General features: G+C 35.0%; 1 long non-coding RNA gene across 2 annotated transcripts in view; it reads left to right on the forward strand.

Annotated features, from left to right (window-relative positions):
• The window catches only part of LOC128778262 (uncharacterized), a 636,253-nt gene that overhangs the window by 217,119 nt on the left and 405,577 nt on the right, over positions 1 to 13,557 (forward strand). The window lies entirely within an intron of this gene.

A 13,557-nucleotide genomic window follows, 5' to 3' on the forward strand; every position in this document is an offset into this window, starting at 1 on the left:
TTATTTAAATTTTCAAAATTATTTTTGGAAAAATTAGTGCTCTATTAAATGCACACTCACTCATATACTTAGCATCAAAAAGAAGCCAAATAAAAACTAATGGAAGCTAAAGCAACTAATGAGAGTTTTAATATTTTGGTCTCTCCTAATCTCTAGTATGTTGTAGTTTTCATTGGTATCACTACTTCTAATAAATTATAAATGACAAACTTCACGCAATGATCGGGATGGCTTAAAGATTCAACCTCTATAGTTAGAACACATTCTGAAAAATTAAATGAGTAGTAAATTGTAATACCTCAGAACACAGAAAAATGTTGTGCATTACAAATGCTTAGGTTGTCACTAGCTAGTAGGAAAAAAACGTTTGTGCCAACTTCATGCATATTAAACAGATACATGCCATGTGGCCGAAAAAAAAAAAAAGAAAGAAAATTGGTTGGAATGTAAAAGTAACTTTTTTAAAGGCTACTCATGTATGTCTGCACTCCCTTTTAATCTCTTTGGCATTTTATAGTTGGCACTTTTCTTTGGGTTTAAAAAAAAAATTAAATGCTTTCCTCTGAATAAGAATGAATCACCAACTTATTTCCATGTTTACCAAGAGTAGCTCAAAAGTAAGTGTTGTTATTCTCCATGGCAGTTGTTTCAAAGGACCCAGTTCCTTGTGAAAGTCATTACAAGATTTGAATTTTCCTTTTTTTTTTTTTTTTTCTAGTTAGGTTTATGTTCAAGGAAGTTAATTGGTTGCTCAGTTGACTCCAAAAGTACCTTTCATCTGTTTTATGACACCTTGTTTTTGAGTTAGGGAAAAAGTAACTTCATGCTTGAGTTAGGGACAAAGAGAAGACTCAAGTGAATAAAAAAAAATATTCTCAGGCTCTTAGGAGTTGAGCCATTTTTCTGGACTCACAATTTCAGTGCACTTTGCAGATTACATTTAAGTTTGATCTTGAGGCAAATTTGTCGTTATTTCATGCTAATGTGATCATGCTAATGTGGTAACTTACAGATCTAAAATCAAACTTCTTTTTAGTTTTTTTTTAGGTTTTTATTTAAATTCCAGTTAGTTAACATACAGTGCAATATGAGTTTCAGGTGTACAATACAGTGATTCATCACTTCCATACAATACCTGGTTCTCATCTTTGGACAATAATAAAAAAGTAATGATTGTATGAATGTATTTTATTTTACTCATTTATTCAAATTTACTCATTTCACGTGTTCAGCAGGTACTTACTGAGTGCCTACAGTATACTCAGACTTGTGCCAAACTGTAACATAATGGTGATATAATGGTGAATAATAACAAAGTTTCTTCTCTCATACCTGTAGATTCATAGTGAATTGTTTTCAGGAGGAAACCATCCCACAAGAAAAATATGTTCTCATCTGCCAGCCCTCCAAAAGGTTCTGATCAGACCATGGAGATATAAAAAATTAGTTATAGGAACAATTCCCTGACTGCATCCAAGTAAATTTTAAAAAGCGGAGAGTGCCTGGGTGGCTCAGATGGTTAAGTGTCTGACTCTTGATTTCGACTCAGGTTATGAACCGCAGTTTGGTGAGTTTGAGCCCCTTGTCAGGTTCTGCGCTGGTAGTGTTCTCTCTCTCTCCCCACTCTCTGCCCTTCCCCCATTCATCCTGTCTCTGTTTCTCTCAAATAAATAAGTAAACTTTTCAAAAAAGTAAAAATAAATAAAAAATGGAGAGAATTTGGTTGTACTCATAGTTACAGGACATTGCCAATCATAGGTGGAAACAGAAGTTCCAGATATAAATCCTGTGATACTTTTCAGTTTAGGATTAACAAAGTTATGCCTGACAAAAGGTGGTTGAGGTTTACAGTGAAAATTCTTCCTAACAGAACTTTAGTTTGCCTCCTAGAAGACTGTGGACACAAGGACTGACAGTTAATTCAAGATAATAAGAAAAATTCAAGATAACAAGAAAAATAAGAAAAAAAAATCACAAGGTTGTATTGATACTCAAGTTGACCACTACATGAAATAAAGTAATTCTTTTAACTGTAAGAGAATGACAATGTTGGTAAGATGGCAGGAAGAGAGATTTCAGATTAAAATAAAAGTCCAGCTGAAATAAGGAAGAAAAATAGTGTCTTTCAACAACAACAACAAAAAAGAGGGTTTGGATATTTGGGGTGGTAACTTACAATAAAGTGATTTTATGATATTGCAAGGTAATCTGAGATGAAAATTGGGAGATCCACATCTTTCTGTTTTTCTTTGTGTTCATATTCATGTTTAAAGGTTTAAATCACTTGAGGATCAAAGCCCCCACATTCGTCTCTGAATACTCTATGTTCATCCAAGTTTGCAGTTTTCTCCTTTGAGGAAGACAGAGTGGTCTTGCCAAAAGGGGTAGGAAAAGCAGGGTTTATAAAAAGGTTGAGGAGGAACCATTTAATTCTCACCATACTTGGCTTTCCCAGGAACGATTATGCATTTCTTATGAATGTGACATTGAAAATCTGTACTTTTTATAGTACGCAGTGGGAAAAAATGTAAGCTGTAAAATGTTGCTTTAAAAACGTGTTTAAAAACAGTGTTCTGACACTTTATTGCACAATGAGCTCTTACATTAAGCATTTATGGCAGCTACAAATTCACAGCATGGTTTTGATGCAGTAATAAAAAGCACCAAAATGGGTCCAACTGACATTTTACAGCCAGAACAAAGGGTTGAAAGTTTAAAGCTTATCTATACCTACTACATGTTACATATTAGCTACATTATCTGTAGCAAGATTACATGTTACCCACCCTGAACATATTTCTAACTGTAAATTATAGTAAATTTGGTATTTCCACGTCTTTGAAGGACAAAGAACATGAATGTACAGGGTCAAACAAACTTAAGGTAATTAGGAGGGGTCCAGTGTGTTTCTGTGACCACCAAGTGCATACACAGTTCATGCAAAATCCATCCTTGCTCAGAGGAATGAACCAGTCTCATTACTGTTCTTCTCTGGAGTGCCAGTGTTTTTTTTTTTTTGTACTCATTAAGAGTATTGAGTCAAGAATTCTCGCAGGTATTCTGAATTTTGGCAAAATATTGAGAATGTCTTTTATATTCTCAATTAAGGCAACACAATCACAAACATTTAGTTAAGTCCAATCTTCCTCCTGCTGAAATTACCCCACCTCCCGCCCCCCAACATTACCAAAGCTACAGCTTTTTATCTATATCAGATTAGTATGTTGGCTGAGTGATGTTTTGCCTGGACCTTATCCAAAATGTACGACAATCTTGAAGTTGCTGGTTTGAAGCCTTAAGAGACTGGATGTATGAAAACAGGTGTCCTATATAGTTCTGGGAGTTCATGTACAGAGTTTCCAAGTGCATTTAAGTCTTACACAATACATAGTTAACTAGGTGGGTACCTATCTAGATAGCATTTTCAATGGGAGTAAACAATCTGACATTTTACTTAGTTCATGAATTTGTCTATCCATTTGTCTAGTTCATGAATTTACTTAGTTCATGAAGGAGAAAAAAGAACTAGAATTATTTCCGCAGGACAATTTGTGTGTGTGTGTGTGTGTGTGTGTGTGCAATTGTCACTGCCAAAAGGCTCATGACTTGGACACAGCATAGTCCAGTTTCTCAGTATTGCAATAGAAGCCAAGATACGCTCTTCCCCAATGGCTGGTTGCATTTGCCTGAATGCCATGTTCATCAATTTTAATGTGGGACAGACATCTGGGATTGATTTATATAAATATACTTACCAGCCAATCTATTCTCAATAGTCTGGACAAATCAAGTATATGCCATCAGCAATCAAACTATTTAGGATATTATTTTGTTTAATGGATTCAAAAACTTATAAATCCATAAATATTTTATCAGGATTCATTCTTTTTAGAATACTTTAACAAACTGCATTTCATTTGATTTATGCCTATGCTTTTCAATAGCACAGGTATCATTTAGATATATGACAATGTATATCTAGAGTCAGAAATCTTTAATTCCGTGGAAATGAATTTCTTACAATGACATAATGACAGTGTAATTAAAATCCTTCATTTAAAATTCTGGGATGAAATTCAAGTTCCTTTTGTCCCTTTATGAGACTGTTTTAGATTTCTTCAATCACATCATCTATAATGCTGGCTTGCATATATAAAATTGGTACCTCCCCCCTTGAAAATAGTGTGTATATAGTTGACAGCCTATGACATATGTCTTTCCTTCTAGCTAATGACATCTCACTGGGTGCCATTATATACACTGTTCTATGTATTTCGTAATCTCATAATGTCAGGCAAGCTGCTTATTCTCACGTCAAAACGTGAGAAGCATTGCACTGAAAGGTTAACATATATTTGAGAACTTTTTTATTACTTACTTTGTAAAATTGAACAAAAGTAGTCATGATAAAGAAGGAGTAACTTCTGCTCCTTTGTTATTGTTACCAGCTTTTACTAATTACAAATAGTAATAACACTATTGTAACTACTGTAACAAAGGCAAACAGTGTAGAGATGCATCGCATGTGTTATAAATGTCTGTTGTCGTCCATGCCAACACCCATCTCATTTTTAAGAGTTTGATACTATTCTCCCCATACTTTTTTCTTATACCCACTTAAATATATGTATATTATCTTATTGAGATTTTACAATTTCCTTTTCACAATTAATAATATTACTTAGACCTCAAGTTTAATTACTTAAACCTCAAGTTTACAAAGCCCATCTTTCTCTGCCCCAAAAATCCTCATAAAATCTATTTTATTTTATTATTTTTTTTTCACTTAGATTTTTCAACCCACCTACAACTCGAGGAATTGGTATTGTGCTGGTAGACTTCCATATATATATTTTTTTATTATTTCCAAGTGCTTAGCCAGTAATCACAATGACATGTAATAAGTTATTGTAACACTTTGAGTTTCAAATAAAATCAAAATGCCAGAGTGGACAGTCAGAGGTTTATGATAGGAATCTTAACTTAAATTGGGTCGACAACCAAGCTAGACAGGTTAGTTGGATGTTTTAAACTAAAAGATGAAGTGCAGAAATGTCTACTGAGAACTCTTAGTAAAGTTCTCAAATTACATTTAAAAAGCTATCAAAATATATATTTTTTCAACACAAGAAGTGTCTGATTCCATTAATGCTTTAAAAAGTTGGTGTGCTGGAAAGGAAGAGATAGGTTATCAGGGTAGGTGGAAGTAGGGCTAAGAAAGACAGAAAGGGAGAGGAATAGTTAACATATAATGTCTTTTTAATATTTTTTAAAGTTCATTTAAGAGAGAGAGAAAGTGTAAACAGGGGAGGGGCAGAGAGAGAGGGACAGAGAGAATACCAAGCAGGTTCCGTGCTGTCAGCATAAAGCTGCACATGGGGCTAGATCTTAAGAACGGTGAGATCATGACCTGAGACCATGACTCTTGAGATCATCTCAAGAGTGAGATGTTTAACCAAGAGAAACACCCAGGTGCCCCAAAAGTATAATCTGTTTTAATGAAGACTCGTATTTCCAGTTTTTTTTAATAACCATCAATGAAAATATTTTCCACAGGTATAATTATAGATAAGAATGGAAAACAATGTTTGAGTTATTGAAATGTTAAATCAACTAATTCAAGCTTCTAAATTTGGATATTTATCTTAAAATTCTTGCAAAAATGAAGACACCTGGCTGGCTCAATCAGAAGAGCATCCAACTCTTGATGTCAGGGTCATGAGTTCAAGCCCCAAGTTGGGTGTAGAGATTGCTTAAATAAATAAATAGACCTTGGGGTGCCTGGGTGGCTCAGCTGGTTAAGTGTTCGACTTCGGCTAAGGTCATGATCTCATGGTTCGTGGGTTCGAGCCCCAGGTTGGGCTCTGTTCTGACAGCTCAGAGCCTGGAGCCTGTTTCAGATTCTGTGTCTCCCTCTCTATCTGTCCCTCCCCCACTCATACTCTGTCTCTCTCTCTCAAAAATAAATAAGACGTAAAAAAATAATAAAATAAATAAATAAACCTAAAATAAATAAATAATAAAAATTCTTGCAAATGATTCAGTGGTGGTAAGGATGATAACAGAAATAAAAATTAAATGTCAACCCAATCTGACATTCATTTAAGCAATATATCAGTATTAATATATCAATATTGAAAGTAATATTGATATTAAATAGCAATAATATAAAATTAAATTTAGTAATTTAATTACTGTAAAAGTTATTATAAAGTTATTATTGAAGTAATACTAAAAAAGGAAAAGAAAATTGGCATGTTATTAGATACCCAAAAATGGAGAAAGAGGAAGTTGAATAGAGAATGGAATCCTGTGCTGCCTTTTTGGAAGATTTCTCTTTATAATTCAAAAGAATAATCTCCTATCACCATGGGCCTGAGGTTGTTGACTTAGGGTCCATGGAACATCTAGCTATTGTGGAGAGGCCCACAGATGCCCTGAAATCATATGCATAATCCTGTGGCTGCTTGTGGTGATGATATGTATATGTATACATTCTTCTCACATAAATAATCTGTGGCTTTGTCACAATTACAAAGGGATTCATGCTCCCCAAAGGTTAATAATCAGTGATATAGACCTCACAGTGTACAAGGCACTTTTGCAGTCATTAACTGGTTTGATCCTTACAACATAGGAGCAGACCTGGCACTCAGCCCAGGACACTTATTTTTTTCATGTTTCTGGGGTCCAGAGAAAAGTGGCCTGGAAAAACTATTTTTGCTAAACCAAACTAAAAAAAAATTATTTTTGCTAAACATTATTAAATGTAAAAGCCTCTCCTATAGTATTTGCATTTGATACTGAAGGAAAATAATGTAAAGATGTTTCATAGATCCTTTGATGGGGACAATTTTTTTTTTTTTTTAACCTCATACCCATTAGCCAAACCTACCACCAATGAGTAAGGAAGTGAGTAGTTCTTAATAGTGAACATTTCACTTCAATGGGGTTACTAAAGGGGAAAACCTTCCTTTCTATACTGGAAGCTTCATGCATTGCTTGGAACCCCAACATTTGAAGGCCAAGATATTTGAGGCAGGAGGGTTATTTCCTTGAAACTCTACTTCAACTACTATTCTTCAAATCATTTATTAAAACACACAAGGGAGAGAAAGAACTACAGTTAAAAAAAAAAACTGAGGAAATTTCATCCTTATAAATACCCACCCTTTCTTAGAAGAGTAATTTTATTCATTTTCCTATCCTGAAATACACATTCAGTCATCTGAACTTCAGTCAAGCTCAAGTAGAATGAATAGAAGCTAAAGTATTTTTAAAATTTTAGCTGTTTAGAATGTTGACCCTCTATCCGAGTCTTACTCATTGCTAGTGGCCCAAATGAAGTATTTCTTCTTTATACTGTCACTTTTAATTTTTTTTTAATGTTTATTTATTTTTGAGAGAGAGAGACAGAGCACGAGCAGGGGAGGGGCAGAGAGAGAGGGAGACACAGAAGCTGAAGCAGGCTCCAGGCTCTGAGCTGTCAGCACAGAGGTGGATGCAGGGCTCGAACCCACCAGCTGTGAGATCATGACCTGAGCTAAAGTCAGACGCTTAACCGACTGAGCCACCCAGGTGCCCCTATAGTGTCACTTTTAAAAGTTTCAGTCCTCACCGATCTTCTTCTTTAAGATTATGAAACATTTACCAAATCATTTTAACAAGTATGTACTTTTAATATTTGTTTCTATTTTTATGTTATTATTGAGGTTTCTTTAGAATAGAAACAAAATGTCTTTCTACAACATTGTGATAAGAGCACATACTCTGCCTGAGCCAGACAGCCTCAGTTTGATTTCCAGCTCTGCCACTTAGAATGTAATTTTGAACAAGTTACTTAACATTTCTGAGTCTCAGTTTTCTTATCTGTAAAATGGGGATAATAGTACCTATACCATGGGACAGTTGGGATGATTAAATGAGTTAATGTGTGCAAAAAGGTAGACCAGTGAATGATCTAGCCTGTGTATGCATTAGCTATTTTTGTTTATTGTTGCTGTTGTTTACCATTTTCACACAGTAGACACTCAGGAAGTATTTGTGGACTGATGAATTTCAATCTCTATATTCTACTGTCATTCCTGAACCAAAGAAGACCTTGAGCTTATTGTGAATTTTTTTTTTAAGTTTATTTATTTACTTGGAGAGAGAGAGACCGCACAAGCACGGGAGGGGCAGAGACAGAAAGAAAGAGAGAATCCCAAGCAGGCTCCACACTGTCAGCACAGAGCCCAATGTGGGGCTTGAACTCATGAACTGTGAGATCATGACCCAAGCTGAAATCAAGAGTCAGATGCCTAACTGACTGAGCCACACGAGCACCCTAACTCTTGTGATTTTTTAACATTTTGTTGTCATTGGTGACATTGTATTTATTTGTTGAATTTTTAAAAAAATTTTTTTTCTTAATGTTTATTTATTTTTGAGAGACAGAGACAGAGTGTGAGTGGGGGAGGAGCAGACAGAGAGGAAGACACGGGATCCAAAACAGGCTCCAGGGTCTGAGCTGTCAGCACAGAGCCTCACACGGGGCTCAAACCCGCGGGCTGTGAGATCACGATGGGACACTTAAACGACTGAGCCACCCCGGCACCCCTATTTGTTGAATATTTTAAGAACATGATTTCCCAAATGGAAACAAACACAGACTTCAGGGTGTCTCAGTTCCTTACCCTCAAGAGTTGAAAACCATGGATGAAGTATAGATGAAGAGATTCAGTCTGAGAGATTTCTTTATAAATGTCAAAGATAACATAAAAAACATAGGTCTCCTTATTTCTAGTGTGGTTCTGTTCTTTTTCTTTTTTTCCAAAACTTAATAATTCACTCTCCATGTAAACTACATATAATATTTGATGCTGTTTGTTTCATATTTTCTGTAGTAAGATGAATCAAGTAGTAAATTAGTAGCTTGGTCTACACTATTACCTAAACTAGACAGTTGCCTTTAATGACAATAAAATTATGAGGAAGTCTGAAAATCAGAAGGTAGATCAGATAGTTATGCTTATCATCAGTAGTTGCCAAACAAGCTATAGTATTGGCATTATTGAAGAGAACACAAGCTTTTGAATCAGGTAGACTTAGGTCTAAATCTTCCATTTACCCTGAGTAGGTGGCTCTAAATCCTCATCTAAATTATTGGGTCTCTTTGAGCTTTAAGAGTGGCAGGTGCTCAGACATTCATCACCTATCTTCAAAATTTCATGTTGTCTTCCCATGTATTAAGCTGAATTAGATTTTCAAGATCTCAAGTTTCATGAAAAACAGAGAAGAATCTATTTCCTTATAGAAATCATTTGCTCTCCTAATTAAAAATTTATACCACAGAGTCTAGTGTACTAAACATATCAAATGACTTTTAATTTCCTCTTTCCCCTTGTCTTACCCAACAGTTCTACATTAGTAGAGTAAAATACACCATGTGGTATATGCACCTAGGGTATATAGATATAGATACATGTAAATTTCATGGTTGTTTCATCATTTTTAAGTTCCCTCTTGCCATATGCAAGTTTTACACATTCCAATGTATAGCTTACCTTATTATATGATCCTAATTTTTAGGTGGCTGTTTCATAAATATATTAGAAGTTTATAAATTAAAAAAAATTAACGGGTAGAGAACTTGTTCATTTTCTACTTGTTTCAGTTACGATAGGCTGTATTTTATAAGAAATTTTCCATTTTATTAGGTTATCAAATTTATTGGCATAAGTAAACTATTCTTTTAATATCCATAGCATCTGTATTATATCTTTTTTAAAATTCCTGATATTTGTAGTTTCTGTTTTTTCTTTTTTTCTATCAGTCTAAGGATTATAAATTTTATTAAACATTTCTAAGAACCAAATTTTGTCTTTGCTGATTTGATCTATTGATTTACCCTTTTACAGAGTTGCCTTTAAAGAGTATGTTAGCTACATCCTATAGCTTTTGATATGTTGTATTGTTGGCAGTGTCCATCAGTTCAGGTTTTTTAAGACCATCCTTTGTGATTTCTTCTTTGGCCCATTGGTTATTTCAAAATTTGTTATTTCTTCAGATTATTCTTAAATAGTTCAAATGACTTCCTATTATGCTTCAAATTTGACACCATTGTTTTTAGCAAATTTATTCTGTAGGTTTATGATCCTTTTTTTTTTTATTAAGACTTTCTGAAACTGGACAGTTTTTTCAGTTTAGCCCTTCAATTCAGTCAATTTCTGCTTCATGTATTTGGAAGCTGTGGTATTAGGTAGAAACACTTAAGATTATTATTATTTAAGATTGTTATGTCTTCTGGATTATTTAACTCATAATTTGAAATGCTTCTCTTTTTCACTAATAATAATCTCCATCCTGAAGTCTCCTTTTTAATATAGCCACAACAGCTTTTATATTTTTTTTAATGTTTATTTTTTGAAAGAGAGAGACAGAACATGAGCAGGGGAGGGGCAGAGAGAGTGAGAGACACAGAATTCGAAGCGGTCTCCAAGCTCTGAGCTATCAGCACAGAGCCCGAAGCCGGGCTCAAACTCAAGAACTGTGAGGTTATGACCGGAGCTGCAGTTGGACGCTTAACACACTGAGCCACCCAGGCACCCCAGCCACATCAGCTTTTAAAATAATTTTTGCATGACATAACTTTTCCTTTCCTTTTAGTTTCAACATATTTGTATCTTTATGTTTAAATTGTGCTCCTTCTAAAAAACATACAGTTGAGTCTTTTTTATCCAGTTTGACAATATCTCTTTTTTAATTTGGGCTTGCTTTATTTACACTCACTATAATACATTTGGGTTTGAATCTAATATCATATTTGATTTCTATTTTTTCTCTATGCTTTTTATCACTCCATTTCTCCTTTTTTGCTTATTTTATTGAATAGAATAGATTGCGTATTCCATTTTATTCTTCTGTTGATTGTTTATCATGGATTTTTATATTATTTTTATTAGTATTATACATATTGTAATGTACTTCTTTAAGTTATCAATGTAACTTCAAAAATTTTTATTTTGCCAATTAGTAACACTCTTACAATGATGTACATTTACTTATTACCTTCCTGCCTTTTGTTCTCTTGTTTCCATGGAGTTTACCTTAATATATGCTATAAATACATATCACATTGTCAACACTTATGCAGTCAATAGTCTTTAAAAGAGATTTAAAATATCTATCTATCTATCTATCCATCTATATTTTTATCATGTATCCCAAGTTCCTTTATATTTATTGACACATTTGCCCTTGATGTTTGTCATTCCATCCTGAAGAATTGATTTTCTATTGCATATCATAGTCCTTCAGGCTAGAGCATTTTTTAAAGTTTCTTGTAGAACATATCTATTGGAGAAATTTCTTCCATGTTTTGTCTCTGAAATGTCTTATTTTGCTTTTTATTTTAAGGATTATTTGTGCTGAATATAGAACCCCCCCCCCCTTTTTTTTTGGTTTTTTTTTTTTTTAATTTTTTTTTTCAATGTTTTTTATTTATTTTTGGGACAGAGAGAGACAGAGCATGAACGGGGGAGGGGCAGAGAGAGAGGGAGACACAGAATCGGAAACAGGCTCCAGGCTCCGAGCCATCAGCCCAGAGCCTGACGCGGGGCTCGAACTCACGGAACGCGAGATCGTGACCTGGCTGAAGTCGGACGCTTAACCGACTGCGCCACCCAGGCGCCCCTTTTTTTTGGTTTTTTAAAGAATGTCATTTTTTTGCTGGTAAGGAATCAGCTGCCGGTCTCATCATTTTTTCCTATGTAATGTGTCTTCTCCCCCTGGCTGATTTTGATATTTCCTGTTTATCTTTGCTTTTCAGTAGTATAACTATGGTGTCCTTGATTTGAGTTTCTTTGTATTTATCCTGTTTGTAGTTTACTTAACTTATTAAACCTGTGGAGTGGTTTCTTTCATAAATGTTAGAGAAATTCATGGCCACTATCTCTTCAATATTTCTTCTGTCCTATTTTCTCCCCCTTCTCCATCTATGATGCCAAATACATATATATTAGACTACTTGATATTATCTTTCAGTTCTTGTGTCCTGTTTTATTGTTCATCTTTTTGCTTGTAATGATCTGTCTTCACATTTACTGATCTCATCCAGTGCTGTTCTCTGTCTGCTGATAAATACACCAAAGGACTTTTATCTTTATCATTTTTCCCCTTTATTTCTAGCATTGCCATTGAGGTCCTTTTATGGTTTTCATCTCTCCATCTGCTTTCTCATGTTGTGAACCTTTTCCAGTATATTCATCATAGTTGTTTTAAAGCTACTCTCTAAAAATTCTAACATCTGGACTATATCTTATCTAATTTGTTTCCTTTCTTTATGATGGATCACATTTTCTTGCTAATTTGTATATTTCATATTTTTATTGAATTTCTAACATAAATAAAGATTGAAGTAAATAATTCCACCCAACCATTAGTATGTGGGTTGACAATCTAGTTCCAGTCTAATCCATATTTGAAATAAATCTGGACTTTGTGTTGCTTTAGTTAGATTCATTTCACCACAAAAATTTCACCTTAAAATTTGTTGATATAGAATCTGAATGTCTAGAGTGACCCTTCCCCCCCTTTTTTTAATCCTGCCTCTCCTCGTTGTAGGTAGCTCTTGCCTAGTACACAGTGAAAGGCCTCAACTGCCTGTGAGACATCTCTCAGACTTCTTTCATCCTGCTTTGCCTTCCCACTTCAATGGGTCCTATGTGTCTCTGCCTCAGGAAGGTCCCTTTTGGCTTTCCTGCCCCACCTCCAGCTATACAGCCATGGATAGCCCCTGCTTCATACTCAATGGATGAGGCTCAGAGTATCGCTAAGGTTTCTCCCAGTTCTCAATCCCTACCCTCACCGTTCAGCAGGTTCTGTGACCCTGTTTCAGAGGTAGAGGGGCACTTTCAGTTCTCCTACCCTTCCCCCAGGGGTAGCCAGCTGCTTCCAGTTCCTCAGTGTAAGAACCAAATTATCTGCGGAGTTTCTCCAAGTCCTCAACTCCACTTTCAAATATTAGAGATCCACATATGACTGTGCCTCAGAAAGTGCCTCTTTCAGCTGACCTACACTGCCCCCAGTTTTTCTCATTAACATTTTGTGAAGGCCTGTCGAGTGTGGGCACACATTTCTCTTATTTCTAGAGTTCCTGGATTGTAAGCTGCCATACAGTATACATTCAGACTTTAAATTTCTGATAAGTTCAGGTGATTTTACCCACATCTATGGAGACTTCCCCCTCTTCCTCTTTCTCTTTCAAGGAGGAAAACAGTAACAACGCTCTTTTGTCTTAGAAGCAGTCTGACATTTTTTTGGATTTTTTACTTTATGTAGTTTCTTTGTGACTTCTGCTTTCTAATAGGCTTTAATAAACTGGGATTATGTAGGTTATTTAGTTTATTGTTATTGCTTGGGTGGGAGCAACATTCTCCTGTGACTTTCTGTACTCTACATGGAAAGATAGGCTAGTATATTGGAATTCTCATACAACTTCATTCTAGCCACTAATTGCTTTTTTATCTAATATGGCTATAGAAGACAATTAGTCATAGCAAACATTTACTTATTAGT

The sequence above is a fragment of the Panthera pardus genome, unplaced genomic scaffold, assembly GCF_024362965.1.
Source record: "Panthera pardus isolate Hobbes unplaced genomic scaffold, ASM2436296v1 HiC_scaffold_2, whole genome shotgun sequence".
NCBI classification, from domain to species: domain Eukaryota; kingdom Metazoa; phylum Chordata; class Mammalia; order Carnivora; family Felidae; genus Panthera; species Panthera pardus.